This window comes from Nipponia nippon, unplaced genomic scaffold (assembly GCF_047370975.1).
Source record: "Nipponia nippon isolate SJK-2023a ecotype South Korea unplaced genomic scaffold, ASM4737097v1 scaffold_1, whole genome shotgun sequence".
In the NCBI taxonomy this organism is placed as follows: Eukaryota; Metazoa; Chordata; class Aves; order Pelecaniformes; family Threskiornithidae; genus Nipponia; species Nipponia nippon.
The window spans coordinates 100,960,947-100,977,495 of NW_028262290.1; the positions used below are offsets into that span (position 1 = coordinate 100,960,947).

The following is a 16,549-nucleotide window of genomic DNA, read 5'->3' on the forward strand; positions in this document are numbered from 1 at the left end:
TTTTAAGTGATGACTTTTAGTGATCCACCAGCTTTTTTACCAAGACTTGGAATGCTTTGCGACATCGTAGCTTACATCAGCTTTCTTCCCTACTAAGACCTGAGGTGGAGGAGTTGTCTGTTTGCCAAAATCTTGTTTTCTTATGAGACTCTTGCCTAAAATCACATTGTGGGGTTTTTTTTGTTTTGTTTTGTTTTGTTTTCTTCTCTCTCTTGCTGCAGGCCAAGGACGGGTACTAACATTTTCAGGTAGGTGCTTATTCAGTATTCAAAGCTATTAATCTGGGGTTGATGAGGCATTAATAAAGGTAAATATTGCTAGCTATCATCTGATGATAAGCTAGCAATATGGTAAAAAGGAATAGATCAGCTAAGCTTCCTCTGGCTTCTATTTTTAGGACTTGAATTTTCATCTGCTTTAAAAACTTCTTCTGTTGTTGCTCTGATTTTTATTGTTTGACTTGAAAGTTTATGCTGTTGCCTGTTTAGCTTCCGTGCCCATGAGTTAATTTCTCTTCCTTTACATTCTTCAGGTGCTTAAAGATGGAGTGAGTCAGTGTTTTGCAGGTGATGGTTTAGACAAGTTATGGATAAAATAATAATAAAGACTCTGTCTAGATTTTTATCTCAGAGCAGCAGAGGCAGATGGTTGAGAGATGAAGATAAATCTGGGTGGTCTTGATGTCAGAGGCTGCCATGAGGAGGGATGTTCACAGCTGGGGGACAGGGAGAGAAAAAAAATCCCAAAATTCTGAAATGTGTATTAGCCCTTAGTTTTGCTGTGCAAGAAACTTACCTTATTTGAAAAGTAATCCCAAAATTCTGAAATGTGTATTAGCCCTTAGTTTTGCTGTGCAAGAAACTTACCTTATTTGAAAAGTAATCCAACTAGCTATTTTAGCATTCCTTATCTTAAAAGCAGCAGCAGATAACAGTAATGCAGTGAGGAGTACCTCACTTACTGTGGGGGTAGAAAAACTGTGATGCAAGAGTAAAGACCTGCTGGAAGTTAAGCCTCATTACCCCTCCCATACATTTATTTGTTTTTTAACAAATTAGGTCTTTAACAAATGAGATTTGGAGCATTTCGGTGATATGGAGAAGTTTATGGAAAAGTGCATTACTAGAGCTGTAACTGAAGTGATTTCATAGTTTATTTTTAGACACTTTGGATTGAAGCTTGCTAATTGAGGGCGGGGGTGAGAAGGGAAGGTTTGCTTGGAGTTGGGTTAAGCCAAGGTTATCTGCATTTGCCTCAAGCCTGGAAGAGCTGGCAGGAGAATTGACTAAACTTTGTGAACTTGCATAGGCCTGGCCCTTAACACACACACGCACGCGTGTGTACATATACATACACACGCACATACATATATATACACGTGTCCTTGAACGCTTTCTCAGCCTTCCACGCCAGCCAACTTCTCTAACAAGCATACCACAATCCTTTCCAGCCCACACTAAGAGGATATTAAATGCTTTTTAGCCTAAAACTCCTGCTCCCTCCTCCTCTTTAACTTTCCCATCTACCCCCTGTACGCTCCCACTGCAGGGAAGGATGAGTGCCGTTTTCTCTTATCTCCTTGGCTATGAAGGTAGTTTCACAACCCCTCCGTGTTTCAGTTTTTCACCTACCACAGACTTAATGTATTAAAGTGGGCCAAATCTGGCACTCCTTATCCCAGACAAAAGTTTTATTGAAGTCTTTGGGAACTGCGCCTGCGACTCAGTGAGATTGCAGGCAGTAGTATGTAAAAGAGGTTTCCACAGTGGCTTGATTTGATTGAAGTAACTTTTTTTTCAGTGGAGGTAGCTTAAGACAGTGCTTTCAAGTCTGAAAGAGTCTCTCACAAACAGTTACCTGCGAAGAGGTTTGAAATATCTCACCTGATATTTTCACATCTTGGTCCATCAGTTCCCAGCCATTTCTACTCTTCATCTTCTGTTTGAAGGCAAACCTTAACAGAGACGCCATTTATTTCATCTTCCCCCTTCAAGGTTAGGCTGGACAGTTTTGGAAGGGGTAGTGACAAGACAAGCCAGTATCCTTCTGAAAGGAGAAGTTATGACAGCTTGTTATCAGGTACAACTGACTGTTTGCAAGTGATGTGATGAAAGAAACAGCCTGGCTGATACTCTGACTTTACAGCACTAATAAAAGACTTTGGGTTGGCAGGGAGGGATTTAAACGTCCCTTGCATGCACGCACATACACGTGCATTCTCTCACTCCGATTGATGAAACATTAGCAAGGTAAAAATTACCTTTTTTGGGGGGGTGAGTTTATACAGTTGCTGAGCCACTGAAGGTGAAATAGTATCAGGGTGAATTGCCAATGAAGAGGGACTTGCTCTGTGGAGTTAGCACCGATAGTCGTGCATGGATTTGGGCAGGAAACGTTCTCCTGTCTGTAGAGCACCAAGCTTGCTAGAAAACTCATAGCTGGGAGTCGGCCTATTACCTGTAGAGCTTTTCTGTATTCATGGTAAAAATATGATAGATGTATTTCTTTTAAGACTTCAAAGGAAGAAAATGAAAGGGAAAAATTTAAAGTCTGTCAAAACCTACCAAAATACCAACATGTCAGCTCCTGAATAGGGTGTGCAGTGTGTCCTGTGCAGGGAGGCATTGTTGTAACCAAGGGAAATTTAGAGAATTGAAGTATACTGGATTTAACTGCTTAATAGGGAACCAGTATAAGAGAATATTAAAATAAAGCCTTCTCTAAGAGAAAGAAATTGGGAAATGGTGCTTCCGCTGGCAAAATATTCATTTCTGTCTGAGGCATCATTCATTATAAGGTTATAGGAAAGGCCATGCTAGTGGCATGTTCTTTCACCCTCTGCTTTTTCACTGATGCTGATGTCCCAAGTGTCTTTGTCAGAGCATCGTGCTCAGGTCAGAGCTGCAGATCTGGCCCTCCTGGTCTGTTCCAACTTGTGGGCTGCAGTGGGAGATTTACCATCTAGGGTGGGAGTTCCTTTTCTCTGACTTGAAGGCAATCTAAAAATCTGGTGTACTACTTGTAGTTGGAAAGAAACTGGAGAGCAAATTACTTCTGGTTGGAATGTGGTAAGGCCACGACCTCATCTACCAAAAGGATTTTGTTGTGGGAGGAGGTGGAGGCAGAAGCTGAGGATTCAGCCCAGTGAAGAGGCCACAACATTGCAGCTGTGGCAGGTTGGTGTAATGGCTTCTGTAATTTACTGGTGCTGTATGTGTGTCTTTTCCACTGAGCTTAAAAAAGGTTTGCCTCTAACTACTGGGTCTCCCACAAGAAACCGCTTTAGTACTTCTTGTTGTTTTTTCCTGTGGACACCTTGGTGAGCCTCTCTGCCTTGTTTGTTGACTCCACCAGTCCTCTTGGCATCGCTGCCTTGTCTCTGACTACTTGGTGACTTGTTCCTGGTAGCGCCTGTCCTTACAACTCCTGCAATGAGTGTATGTATGACTGGAATAGCATTCTCAGCCACTTATGCCTGTGTTTAACTAAAGTTCATGAAGGTCCATTGAATGAAGTTACCAGAACTATACTATAAAAATGTACTTTAAATTTATTTTTTTTTTTTTTTACACAGAGACATGTTTTAATTATTGAGTCATGTCTGGACATAAGTGTTGGGTGTTTTTTGTTTTGGTTTGGGTTTTTTACTACTGGGTCTTTCCATAGTGTGTACATGTAAGAAGGAGCTGGGGCAAATACATAATAGCACAATGAGGAAAAACAAACCTCTTGTGTTGTGATGGGCTATATTTTTTTAGAACAATCATATCTATGTCTTTTGGAGTTTAATCTGTGCCAAGATTTCGGCTTGTGGTTTCTTCGTGTACTTGGATCATGCTGTTTCATTTCCATAGAAGTCTTTTTTGCAGTGTTCAACTTTTTGTTTCAATTGTGTTACATTTTTCCTTCTTTCCTACCCACAAACAAAGCTTCTGTTTGGATTTCTTTCCTATTTTTTTCAATGATGGAAATGGAGCTGAATGTGTTGGACTAGTGGTTGAGTTTCTGTTGCTTAGCTCTCTCTCTTTTTTTTTTTTAATGACATAGAAATTACACCATAAAAATCAACAACAATTAGCATTCCTCCAGGCTGAGAATAGCTCTAATGGAAGCCTGTCTGTGAGCTGAGAAAGCAGCAGAAGTGGTCTGGGAGTAGAACGCTTAAACAGTGAGGTTAAACAGGTCAAATGAGAAGAAATGGTCAGTTGAAAGAAGTGAAATAGTACAGAGGATTAGAAGAAGGGATGAAGCTTAATGGCCAGGTTTTGCAGTGAGGCTGTTACTTACGCGTAGGTAAATTCTTTGTTTTGACTTCAATATTCAGAAGTTTGGTTTTGTCTCCAAAGCTCAAAACGTTATTTTGTAGAAATACAAAAAGTCGGATTTCTTGCCTATTATCTTTCCCACGTACCTCTGACTTGGTGAGATTTTGCTGTTCTCCATAGAGGTAGTTCTTTTCAGACTTCTGTTCATTGAAAAAGAAAATACCTTCAGTTGGCAAAGATGGGTAATGGTTCACAATCTGCCTGTTGCTCTCTCGCAGGTGCATGCAAACTCTGTTTCAATAGTAAGACACCACATGCGTTATCAGCTTGTTTTTCCTCTGCCATGTACAAGCAGAGCCCAAGATCAGCTAGAGGAAATGTCATGTTGACCTGTGGTTGTCTCTGAAATACTTTTGACTCTTGACTTGATGAGTTAGTTGTCTTTATCTATTGAGGCAGATTTCTTGTCTGTGATGTTGAAACCAATTTTTCCATCATGCATTAGTACAAATGAATGCTATGGGAGATCCCTACGACTCTGACTAAGAATTGTTATGCTGTCTGTGGCTTGAAAAAATGGCAATAAGCTAAATGTTTCTGGTACATTTTGTGGCTGAAATACATTGGAAGTGGATTCCAGGAAGGAGCAAATTTGAAATGCATATTACACTGTTTTCTCTTATTCTTTGTACCTGACTTCCCCATATTTAAATGTAACAGGGCAAACAGAGGGTATAAATGTGTGCTGTGTGTGATATAAGAGTGAGAACTGGAGGGTGCAGGCTGGATGGGATTTCTTGGTTTCCCTCTGAGAGGAGCACTGTCAAGTCCAGTGGAAGTTTTGCACAGGATGTTCAGGGTTGTTGCTAGAGATCACCTTCAGTGGGATGTAATGCTATTTCTTTAGTGAACAGAAGCAAGAATTGGTTTCTTTTCTGAAACTCATTGAAATTCTGCTGATTTGTGATCCTATGCTAGTGGTTTTCCATTTTGTGCAGAAGCATCTTTCCTTGTCTTGTTATGTGTAATGATAATGAGTAATGAGGAAATGGCTTCATAGGTGATAAAGGAATTTAGGAAGGTCCTGCTGTGACTTAACTGTAAGCTAAATTGTGTTCAAATCATCAGCGTTGGGCACAGCTCTCCTGCTGTGTTTCATCCTTCCTTCCTCCATTCTCTGCTTTCTGATAGGCTTTGCAGCCTGGTCTTTGCCAAGAAAGCATAAAGCGTTGGAAGGAAAATGGGAGTTAATTGTATTTAATAGTGGGTCTGGAAGGGGGGAAGGGAGATAAAGTCTGAATATCAAGAGCCAGTGTCGATTCTGAATATACATGTGCTTTTAAGCTCGTTTCATTAAAACAGTTTCAAAAACAACTCCTTTAGTGGAGGTCACCTTAGCAAAGTACCATGATGCTTTTTTTTTTTCTTAAATGTGAATACTGGAGGAGCTAACACTGGACCCATTAAAAAAACCCTTTCTTTCCCTTTTCTTGTATCTCTCTCCTCCCTTTGCCCTCTAAACAACTGACTGATAAGCAAAACTCTCGGAGCTAGCTGTTCCTGCCTTGGTGGTTGGAATAGCTTTTCCTGCTGTAGTATACATTAAACTCTGCGTGCACTGACCTCTGAGGAGGACATCTCTTGTGGATCTTCGTCTGTCCTGGTGCTCTGGAGTGGTGGCAGGTCCACACGCGCTGCGGCGAGGTGCTCATCTGCTTCCTTGGCCAAGGTCACCTTTCAGCGAGGCTGGTGTGCTCCAGCCTGGCCTCCATGCAGCGTTGGGACCACGGCACAGCGTGCCTATGAGGACTCAGAAGCACTCCCAAACCACAGATACATATATCTTGTGGCATGGCAGGGTTTGCAAGGAAAGGTTTATGGAGAGTTTAGGACATAGCTCCCCAGGCCCTTCTTGCTTCAGAGCTTGCTGAGCTATCTCAGAGTTGGTGCTTTTATGTAGTGTAAGGTAAAAATACCAACTTGGGTCCCAAAAGTGGGACTGTACCACAGCTCAGAGGCACCGCAGGGTTGATGTGGCTGTTAGCAGTCCTGGAGCCAAGTCACTTACTGCCCACTCAAAAATCAAGTCACATTTGATACTAATCTCTAACCTGCTCCCTGCAGAGCTGCAAACGGGCTGCTCCTCCTCTTCTACCTTTGTGGGCTTCTGTGGTTTCGGCATACCACAAACAGATGCCTGCTGTCCTGCTGCTGCCCGTGCCACCTTTGCTGAACCAAGTATCTTGGCACACGCTTCATGTATGCAGCATGTTGCATCTTGCAAAGCAGGGGTGTTTGTCTCTAAATCCCCTCGGTCGTTTTCTCCCTGGACCATGCACCAGAGCTGCCTGCTGCAGACCCAAGAGTTGATGCAGGCTTTCCAGACCAGGGAGGCTGGGTCCCTCCTCGGTTTGCCAGGGAATCTGGTGGGAACCAGAGCATTAGGGTCTGTGTTTCCTCACCAGCTATTTGAATCTGGTATGCTTTCATGAGACATTTTTGTTCAGCTGATGAGTTAGGGTTTTTTTGTTTGTTTGTTTGTTTCTTTTTTTTGGATGAATGAGATTCTTGTCAGAAAATACCAGTCAGAGTTGGGAAAGGAGTTAAATAGAAATATATTGTCATAATAATACCAGAGAAAATTTCCAAGCATGATCTGCATGCAAGTCTTGATTTCTTTTGCTATGGGTCAGGGGAGTGTAAACTGCCCCTTTCATCTGTGTAGTGCTGGATTCTGAGAGAGAAATGCTTGGTATTTAATATTTGGTATTTTATTTTAACTATTTCTCTGCTGAGAAGTAATAAAGATCCAAAGAGTGTCCATTTTTGTAACAATATAGTGGCTGATCCAGGCTCAGAAGTTACAAGGCTCTCAGCAGTTAAAAGCTGTGAGCTTTTATCTCTGGCAACTTCTACTCTAGCTATGTAACTTATAGGAGAAGGTGAGATTCAGGATGGCATAGGTTAAGTAGAATTTGATATATTAAGTAATGCAAGAGGCATTGTAGAGAATTTGTTTCAATTGTCATGGTTTTCAATGGGAAGAAAATTAAATTTACTTAGTTTTGAAGTCTACAGTGCACAGGGCTGGAGTCTTAGTATCCTGACATTTTACTGAATATTTTATATCAAATATTATACATAAATGATCTACTAAATAAACATTGGACAAGAAGTTTTGAGTAATGCAGGGCAACTTCCTTAAAAGTGTCAAAATGTGAAATGTATTCCTACTTGTGTGTTGTCGACTTCTACCCTATGTAATAGGTTGGCTATGGTAAAAGCTTACATCCAAAACTCACTTGCTCTTCTGAAGCTGATGGTGTCTTCCTGAGGTCAACACGTTTTAATGATTTTTATACTTTATATTTTAAAAGAATGATAGTTGATAAGCCAGATTTATTCTGCTTCCCCAAATAAGTGAGATTAAGCTCATAATTTTAGCTTATTTCTGAGTAGTTGCTAATTCTTTCTTTGAGGGCTATGTGTAAAAAATACAGCTTGCAGCTTTGTCTTGCATATTAAATATTTGGACTCATTTGTTGCCAGAGTTAATTACACCTATAAGGAAAGTACGTAGCTAAAAGGAAGCAGTGGAAGCATAGGAAGCTATTTCCTTTTTGAAATCTGACCACTTGAAACCACCAATAACCTCTGGAAACCTGGAAGCTGATGGCCGTAGTTTTGCTCCTGTGGTTATTATATTTCTTGATGCACGTAATTAATTTTTTTTTAAAAGAATGAAAACTGCAAAAGTACAATAAATTATTTTCATAATTATTTTTTTGCTTTGGTTTTCTTTCAGTGTTAAAAATCAATGTAAAATATTATGTATATTATAAACAAGGGTCCTGCTCTGAGCACTTTGGAGCAAGATGTTCTGCTAACCTGTGCTCAGAGTCATGGTTCAGCTGCAACTTGATAGAATAAGGCAGAATCAAAGCAGTGTCAGTTTCGAGGCCGTTTTTACACTTGGTGATCAATGGAAGGATTTGAGTGTGGGCATTCTTGGACGTGTTGTGATATCATCAGCAAAGATAAAATTATATTTCCTTTATCATGTGCACATGTTCATTGGTAGTCATTATTCAGATTATACCTAGAATACCTTATAAAATATTTAAAAACAGAGCAAAAACCACAACAGAAGTTTAGCTGGCAAGTTGTGGAGGCTGTGCAACTCTTTCTCAGACACAGAGATGCTAGGTTTTAATTTGAAAGGAACAAACTTCCAAGTTCTACTCGCAGATTTCCATTCTGATGGATTTAGTGACCTGCATTTGGTGAACTTTCATGTGAAGACATATTTAATATATTTTTCAGTCTTTTTGTAATTTAAATGAAATTTCAGATGGCAGGCTTGCTTTACAGTTAATGACTAAGCTTTACAGTTAATTTTCAGGGAATGTGTATCTTTTCATGCGTGTTGTGGTTGTATTTAAAAAAAAAATTTCATATCGAGAAGAAAATGAGCAAAAAGAAAATAGGTCACCTTTGTCCATTTTGAATTGATTCTGATGCAAAGCTAATTAATGCAAAATTTTTGTGTCTTAAGAGGCCAGATTGGCAATTCAGGGCTCTGACCAGCTGTTAAGTGGCAGATAACCCAAGTTACGCACTTACCTATATCTCCGTAACAGGCCAACTTAAAAATAATGAACTGATAAGAAATCGTTTCTTCAACCTGCTGGGCATGCATACCTTTTTTAGCCTCAAAATTCATGTGGAGAAGGCCAGGAGAAGCAAAACCCTTCCTGCAGGAGTGGAGCTGAGTAAATGGCACTGCAGTGGTGCTGGCAGTTCCTGGCTGGTCTGGAGCTGTGTGGGAAGAGCCCCAGGATGGGATCATTTCAGGGCTGAGTTTCACATACAGGTGTTTGCAAGCAGGGCCTCTGGGTACCTGCCTCAAGCTCCTTTAGCAGCTGTGGCCCGTGTGCTTTGGGCTAGGTTAGGGTTCAGCCTGCATGTAGGAATGTGCTTCTGAAAGTCATGAAGTGGTGCTGGAATATTTTTTTTTCTTTACTTTTGAAAGAAAGGGGGGAAATAAAAGGGGGTGGGTAGTGTTTTGGGAAGCTGTGTTAAAAACCTGAGGCTAGTCAGGTGTAATGAAGCTTAGGATGTTGGCCTGAAGGTATTTGCACCCTACAGTGACAGCTGTGAGGGGCAAATTACAGCTTTCATCTCACCTGCATGCAGGAGAGGAGTTCAGTGGGGGAAAAGTCCTGCAGCTCTGACTTGCTTGCTGAGGCAGAGGTGAGTCCCCACTCTATATGGGCCCCTATGCTTTATCTTTCAACCCTAACCTTATCTCTAACCTGAACTTTGCACTGAGTCCTAGACCAGGTTCCCCAGTCATAGCCCCGATGAGGAGTTTCTTGCAGCTCTGTTATCTCTGCACCTTGCCTGGGGCAGCCCCTATCCAGCCCTGCTCCTCGTGGACCCTCAGGCTTTCTCATTCATCCCGAACTTTAGTTTTATGTTGAGCTCTGAGCTAAGGCCATAAATAACAGGCATCTTCTCTTTGCCCCTATGGGAGATGGCACTTGGTGCTACTTTTCCTCTGTGATAGGGAATGAAGGGATTCCTGCTGCTGCTGTTCCTTCTCCTCTTCCACTCCAGTGGGAGGTGATAGGGGTCACAGCATGAAATAGGGCAGTGGGGATGACTGTCACAGTGTATATGGGCTTTGGGTTGATGTGACCCAGATTTGTATGGTTTGCCTCCTTCCCTATTGTGTTTCTTGAGGGCAAGGTGAGAGAGGAGATTCAGACCATCTTGTCTCCTGAGGTGCCCGTGGCTTGCATTACATATGGTCTTTATTAAGAAAGCAAGCCTCAGAACCTCTCCCCGCCTCCAACAAGCTGCGGCTGCATTGGATAGGATTTAAATAGGTATAAGCAAATATGAATTACTTTTCTAGGTTCTTGAGGCTAAATGTGCCACTTCTTCGATAATATCCTTGGAAGCAATACAGCCAAACTCTAGGTCATATCAGCATTGTGTTGACAAAACAATATGATTTTACTTGTTAAAATAACAGTCAAAAGATCGTTAGTGGTTGTGATGGTTGTGAAAATAATCCTTCAGGAAACCTTTTGGTTTTGGGGGCAGGCATAACAATTTTTGGAGCAGGGGAGAACATCAGGACTGATTTCTGGAAGTATATTTGCATTTCCAGGAAAACCTCATATCCGCTTGATCTTTAACTTACCTTATTTCACAGTGGTTTTAGAGTATAGATGGTGCTTTCCGTCTCCCTCCCCTGTCTTTTTTGCATGTGTGCATGTACATGGGTGTTTCTTCAAGAGCGCTCTCTTACATAGCAATTGGCATTTACCGACCTTCTGCATCTGAAGCTGCTTCTTTGAGGCATTTGAACTGATTGCATGTGTCTTGGCACGTGCAGATCTCGAGCCTGGTCCTAGCCCTGCATGTGTGAGCACCGTGCAGCTCTGCCTGCCCAGGGTCCAAAGGCAGCACCATGTCAAACGTGGTGCCATGGGAGAGGGGTCAGGATGGAGGTCCCCCTGTGCAGTTGCTCCTATCCTGCTTGTGCGTGAAGCCATCCTGCACAACCCTAATTTGTGCTGCCCGCCTACAGCTTGCTGCCTTCAGCTGCAGGCTCAGGGTGAGCAGGATCCTTACTTTCTTTGGTTTGCTTGTGTTAAAAGCAGAGAAAAAGGGCCTGGCCAACGGTGTGATTGGTAGCCACGTCTGTTTTGTCACGGCTGGATCCCACCCCTTCACAGGAGCACACCCGTGTGTGTACACACAGATGGTCCTTGCTGCATATTTTGTAGGAGGATCCTGTGAAGGAAGACGTAGGCACATATGCATTTCAGTGGTCTGATTTATTCTGTTGTGGGTTTTTTGATCAGTTTCTCTCCTCCTCTCTTCCCTTGTGTTGTCCCAAATGCTAGGAAGATCCTGCTTTTTTTTTTTTTTCCCCTTCTTTTTTTCTTTTTCTTCCTATGTATGTTTGATAAAAGTGTTTCGGATAACTTTGGCAGGCTTTTGAAAAGGAGGATTTGGCTTCTGTGACTATTCTATTTTTTTTTTTTTTTCCTTATAGATAAAAGTATCAAAAGATACTTACTGTTGGTTGCCTGGATAGTAGAGCTTATGCAGAGAAGGGGATTTTCTCTTCAGTATCTCAGCTATGTATCTTGGTTTAATTATTCAGTTAGTCAGCTGCTTCATGAAATATAAGCACATGGTCGCATAAAAAAAGAAAGTATTCTAGCTGGCCATCTTGAATCTTAAATAAAGATGGTATTATTTTGAGTGTGTTAAAAATAACAGAATTTTCTTTTCCTATTTGCAGAGATTATGATAAACCTTAAATAAGATCATTCAGAATTAGATACCTGAAACCAGGCAGACTTTCAGACCCAAGTTTCTTAGATAATTGCAATGTATCTTCCATTTATCTAATGTATTTTCATGAACTCCGATGTTCTCCGTCTTGCACGTGTATATAAGGAAATGTAATATGGTTGATTTGTGTGTGCAGGTTTGCTTGCACAAAAATGAGGCAAATTCTGTGGCCTGTAGTTTGCTGTTAGAATTTAGAGCCAGTTTAAAACAAACAAACAAACAAACAAATAAAAAAAACCCAAAAAACAAAAGCAAACAGGTACCCTTTGGTTTCAGTGGGTCCAAGCTTGAGCATGAACCTCAAAGTCTGCCCATTAAACAACCCATCTCTGTTTTGGTGCCCATCCATTTCTATTTTTAACTCTTGAGCAACAAAGCGTGCATTTCAAGTGATTCTTCCAGAGCTACCTGAGACTTATGACTTTCCTTGTTCGTACCAGCTGCTGGCAGATTTTAAGGTGTCTGTGTGTCTGTGTGTTTGAAGAAGCTATCATGGATATTGGTGACAGCTGGGCTTTGACATGTTCTTGGCAGCCAGCACAAAGTGCACGGGGAGGTAGTCATTATGAATATTTACAGACCATACTTATTTCACATTTTCTAATAATGAGCCCTTCTATTTAAGCTGAAGAAGCTAGAGGACTTCCTCGTGCTCTACAAAAAGCGATCCAGTCACTGAAGCTGAGGATCTGAGTGACTTTTTTATTATTTTTGATTAATCAGTCAGATTTAGGTCTCATCTTTTTTGTGGCTGCCAGTGGTGTCCGAATTCATGTGATCCCAGAGGCTACCATGGGTGTCTTTCCCTTTTTGCAATTTTAGTTGCTTAAGTTAGAAAACATGCAGCTGTACATTTTGAAGGTGGGACTTTCTGATTATGAAGTTCAGTGATCTTTTCTCCATTTAATTTAATGTGCAGTTTAATGTGCAGTGCATTCCTCAGCAAGGTAATTGAATGCAGTATTTTATGTTTAGTCACATACAATCAAATAAGTTTGTAATAGGAAGAGATTTGCATTCGTAGATGCTGTGTCTGCTTCAGGTGTAAATTGAACCACCAGAAGTCTGTGAAGGCAAAGCTCTCTGAGCCCTCCACCGTTATTCTGGACACGTGTCCAGCATGTGCAGAGAACATTACACTCTCTGTATACATCATGATTATATAAAAACTGATTGCAAGTTCCCAAAACTGCTATTTGCATAAACAGCAAACTGCTGGATTGCCAAGACAGTGACCTTAACTGTAACCCTTACAGCATTTTATGTGTGTGTCTGTGTGTGTGTGTGTGTAGTGTGGGATTTTACTGATATAACACAGTGGTCAAAATGTCGTATCTAGGCTTTTGAGAGTGCTTCTTAGTATATACTACAGAACCTCTCCATATGAGCTGATGACTATTGGCTGCTTTGGTTGTGAGGCCTTAATCCAACACTGTGTGTTAAGTTAATTACACCCCTTCTCTCCCCATACACACGGGCACACACAAATGCACACAGTATGATTGAGGAAATGGGTATTCATAATAATGCTATATAAAAATTAAGTATAAACTTAGGAATAAGAAATAAATGGCATGAGAACATATTTTTATAAGAATATACTTGCATGAACAATGTGCAAATATGGACTTATTGGCTTGAGGTCTTACCTTTTGACCTGCAATTGCCATCTCACTGTAGCCTGTGTTTCCAAGAACGTCAGGAGTTGGGTAGCAGAAGAAGGCGCCACATGAGGGGCGTGCTGGAAGGCAGCCGCCAGGGCTCTTCAGTGTTACAGGGACACCACCCACTGCTTCTGCTCAGCACCTTTGTCCTGCATTTGGAGCTGATTCAGTAAAAATAAAATAAATGAAAGCCACTGGAAGCCAACAACTGTATAGGCTGCAGAGAACAAGAAAAGACACTTCTGAGGGTGGGTTTGTCTTCCATTGACACAATTTTGCTTCCTTTTGTAGCATGGAAGTTCAATAAATTTTATTTCTCAAGGCTGTGTTTTAAAAGCACATTCTAGGTTGTGTTTCTGCTCAAGAAAAATTTCTAACAAGGAAGCATCCTGACAGAAATTTTGGTCTTCCAGTAACTGAAGAGCTCATGGTGACTAACTGGGATTTATTGTAACTGAACAGGAAAAATATTGAAATATAGGACTATGCAGTCGTATAAAAGCATTGTGTTTTTTGTCATCTTACAATCATTTGACCTTGAGTGTCTACAAGACATACTATAGTATGAACCAATTGTTTTAAAGCACCTATTATTATAGTTTTATTTTTTATCAGTGCATTACATGAAGTTACTAAGTGCTCCCATCCTGTTCTTTATTTCAGGCTTGAGTCACAGAGCAGCATGAGGATTTACACTTCTGAAGTAGGAGTGTGAATGGTATTGAAGGATTTATATGGAGGATTCTGAACTCCCTTCCTTCCTGCTCCAGGAAAGACAGGTGAGTGAATTATGGGATAATTTGTATTTAATTCAATCCTTACTTTAGAAGGTCTTTAGTCAAAACAGGAAGATACAATTCAGATGGCTGTATGTAAGAATGGAAGAAATCTCAGATACTACAGACACACCCCTTAATTACAAACACCAGACATAAGTTTTCTGTTCCTGTTCAGTAATAAGAGGGTTTCCATAGAGAGTGGTGTGAGGTTTCTGTAAATCCCACCCCAACTGCCCCATTCTCTCTCTGATGTATAACTTTTATATTTGGAAGCTTTTCACCCAACATCAAAGAAATCTGAACTGACAAAATGAATTTAGCCTTTCTGGAAGCAGATCTGAGTAAGGCTGCAAGCAGAGAAGAGCTTGAGATGGAGCTTTATTAGCCCCCTGCATGTATTTGTTAGTGAAACCAACTGGTCAGCATCAGCACCAGATATGTCCATACTGCATCTGGGCTACTTGTGAAGCCTGTTAGAGTGGAGGTGATGTGGGAGTCAGTTCCAGCATCTTGAAAACTCAGCTCGGGTTTCTCCCTGACTCCCTCGCTCCTTCCCTGCCCTCAGAGAGGAAGAGAGAAACTAGGGACCAAACACGGCAGGAGGATAGATGGGAGCTGACTTCAGATTGTCTGTCTTTGGGCTCTGACTGTAGATACATGGGACCGTCATTAGAAAAGGGCATGTGATTTTATTGTGGAAATTAAATCTTGACTCTTGTGTTGCTTCCAACTTTGGGAGTACCTTCAGGTACTGGCTGGTGAATAAGATACATACTTCTTAGCACGGTCTGTTCAAAGTAAGTAGATTCCTGTTGGAAAAGCATAAGGTGTTGGAGCCCTGGCTTTTGGCAGAGGATGCTCACTTCTGCATCTATATAGGCACATCAGGAGCGTGTATGTGGTCCTGTGGAGCTACTGATGCTCAGCAGTGCATAACAGGATGAGCTTTTGATTGCAGGTATCACTAACCAGACAGCTCTTGCACCAAGCTGTGACAAAACAAGAAATGGTTAAGAACTAGTAAAAATGAGTTCTAACATTGGTAGTGTAGCAGCAATATCTTTGTGTTAATTTAAACCGTTTTGTAGCTTAGGTTTGTTTTGACTATTTAAGCCATTTGCAGGGCTGAAAATGGAGGCTGCACTATGAAGGGCAGCTTGGGATGATCTCCTAAGTGAGTCTTCCTCTTATGCATGTGGAGGCAGGCAATGCAAAAAAAAAAAAAAAAAAAAAAGAAAAAGAGGACGTACATCTGGATAGGATTCTGTCAGCTTCAGAGGACCAGAACTGAGATGTTGCCATGCTCCTTACAACCCTGCAGCCCAAGGAAAATGCCCTGGGTGATGTAGAAAGAAAAGACGATGACATCATTGTGGTGAAGGTGTCAGGGAAGAAGTCTGAGGCTTTGCCTGAAGCAGAAATCTGCAGCAGGTGCACATGTATGCTGGAGAGGAAGGGTAGGTACATGGTGAGGTGGAGCAGGGTGTAGCGAGGTATGGCGGTGTCCTGGCACTCAGAGCCCGGGGAGAAGGGTAGGCAGCAGAACAAGGTGGGTGTCAGTGGTGTGTCAAAGCATCTGGAGCTCAGTGGGTGAAGAAGGGAAACAAATGGGAGTAGTAACTTGTGTGGTTTCTCCAGAGCAAAGAGCAGGATGAAAGGATGCAGTAGAGAGTGAAGTGGGTGGGAATACTTCTGTTGAACCATGTACACCAAACTTCTTTTTTTTTTCTTCCCCTCCAGAGATGTTTCTTGGTGGGCTGTACTTGAGAGCAAGTATGAAAGAGTCTCCCCTGCAGTTGGTGAGAGAGAAAAGGTGAAGACAAAGTCAGGGAGCCAGGAATAAGACCTTTCTGAATAAGAGGAAAGAACAAAGGGATGAGAAATGTGCAGGCAATAGTGAAAAAACAACTGTTTTGAGGGGGAGTTTTGGAAGGTAATGGGAGAGCAGGGATCTGTGTCAGGAAAGCCACAGTGGTAAGATTCAATTTCCAGGTTTCTTATTTTTGTTCACCAGTATAATGTGAATGGCAGCTCTTATTGGAGGGAGAAAAATTCAACTTTCCTGAGCAAGGAAATGAAAAAGCATGATTTGCTTGCATGCACAAAGAATGCTTTAATGTAAGTACAGGAAAGCAATAGAAAAGTTTTGATAATACTTTCTGTATTTTCTATTTTTTGAAGAGGGGGACTGCCTAGGGTCACACAACTTGAGTAACCATGAGTAACCCACACCTGTGTGTTTTGCGGTGCTTTCTAAAAACATGCTCTTTTTCGTATTTTTCATATACTGACTTGTTTAGAAAAAATAATGTTTTTAAAATTTATTTTTGTCTGTTATAAGCAAGCCCAGTTATATGCTGGTCTGCATATCCACCGCTGAGGGTAAGATTAACATGGTTGTGAACGTTTTATGGATTTGGGCTTTGCATGAGTAGCACTTGCCCCGTAATGGGTAGGTGAGCTG

The 16,549-nt window shown here is 41.4% G+C and overlaps 1 long non-coding RNA gene across 1 annotated transcript in view; it reads left to right on the forward strand.

Moving 5' to 3' along the window:
* Positions 1-16,549, forward strand: part of LOC148057518 (uncharacterized) — a 398,505-nt gene that overhangs the window by 122,651 nt on the left and 259,305 nt on the right. Inside the window, exon 4 of the long non-coding RNA XR_015706361.1 lies at positions 13,970-14,085. This is a non-coding gene — a long non-coding RNA (uncharacterized LOC148057518). The remainder of the gene's footprint in view (positions 1-13,969; positions 14,086-16,549) is intronic.